This window comes from Mandrillus leucophaeus, unplaced genomic scaffold (genome assembly GCF_000951045.1).
Source record: "Mandrillus leucophaeus isolate KB7577 unplaced genomic scaffold, Mleu.le_1.0 Scaffold339, whole genome shotgun sequence".
NCBI classification, from domain to species: domain Eukaryota; kingdom Metazoa; phylum Chordata; class Mammalia; order Primates; family Cercopithecidae; genus Mandrillus; species Mandrillus leucophaeus.
The window spans coordinates 1,858,000-1,859,365 of record NW_012103576.1 but is presented as its reverse complement, the minus strand read 5'-3'; the positions used below and the strand labels follow the sequence as shown (position 1 = coordinate 1,859,365).

Genomic DNA, 1,366 nt, shown 5'->3' with positions numbered 1-1,366 from the left:
ATGAGAGTACCCTATTAAAACGGATTCATCGTTTGAATGATGCCATGAAGGCTCTTCTCTGACCTGGGGGTGGGAGACTGGCCCCTGAGTCCTCACCCCTTGGGATTCAGGGTCACCAATGGCAGAGGTAATTAGACAGTACTGAGTCATTGCCACTTACATTCTAGTAGCAGGAAGAGGAAACTTTTTTTTAAAGAGTGCTCTAGCTTTTTATTATTCCTGTGAGAAAGTACATATCGTGATCTGAAGTGCATGAGTGACTTGTGCAGAATCTCCCATAAGCAGCGAGAAAACCAGTGTGAAGTCCTACATCTTGACACTAAGTCTAGCTTTAACATTACCCTCTGACCTGCATTAATATGATATGTTATAGAGAGACCAGATTCCCACTTCCTATGTAGTTCGTAGAGCCATCCCAGTCTGCTCAGCAAAAGAAGTCATAGCACAGGGGTGCCGTTGCCCCGGAAGCATTGCAATCAATCATCAGTTTGGGATTGTTTTCTTTCACTTCCTCCAACATCTTCTCGATTTCCAAATTAGTTCCATAGGTCTTCAACCATAGGTGTTTTAGATTACAGTTTGGGTTCTCTAACGCCTTACAGAGAATCCATAATCCACAAGCCATGTGGTTGAGACTCAGGTCCAAGTTTGTGAGGCTGCAGACTTCTTGGAGTAGCTTTGAGAGATGTCTGCGGCCATGGTTGGTGATATTGCATTGCTGCAACACCAACATCTGCAGTTTACACTCAGCGTAACTCAAATCCTCACCCAGAAACTTCATCCCATTATCCCCAGTGGGATTCTTGGCCAAGCACAGTTGTGTCAGCTGCTGGCTGACAATCAAACAGTAGCAAGATCCTTGCAACTGGCTTCTATAAGACGACAGTTTTCCAACAACAACTTCTGCAAGACGCTATTTGGGTGTCTCAGTGTCTCCTACAGCAACTTGGCACCCTCATCTAGGGCCTCATTGACTGAGAGGTGTAGGTACCTCAGGGACTGGTGGGTCCTGAGTGCAAAGGGGAAATCGGCCCACTGCTCCATGGTGGAAGAGGAAACTTTTCAAGGAAGAAAGTGAACACTTTAGGGAGAGCCCACCTGTTTTGCTAATGGCCAGAGCTCACTTTGCCAGATAGCTGCAGACTTTTTTGGCTGCTCTATTCCTAGAAGTCCAGTGGCTCCCTGCCCCTCGTGAAACCTCAGTTTGGATCTGCTTAGCCACGGGTCTTTCTCCACTTGCCTGTGCCACAGGGAAAGAAAGACACCTGTAACTCCACATGCACTGATACTAAGTTCATTGGCTTTGGGCAGAGCTCTCAACCAACTTGGCTGTTAAGCAAAGTTGCTCGAGGTGGCAAGTCGCCTC

At 46.9% G+C, this 1,366-nt stretch overlaps 1 pseudogene; it reads right to left on the bottom strand.

Annotated features, from left to right (window-relative positions):
* Positions 1-424: 424 nt before the first annotated feature.
* On the bottom strand, positions 425-1,044 carry LOC105545817 (annotated as a pseudogene).
* Between the last annotated feature and the right edge of the window lie 322 nt (positions 1,045-1,366).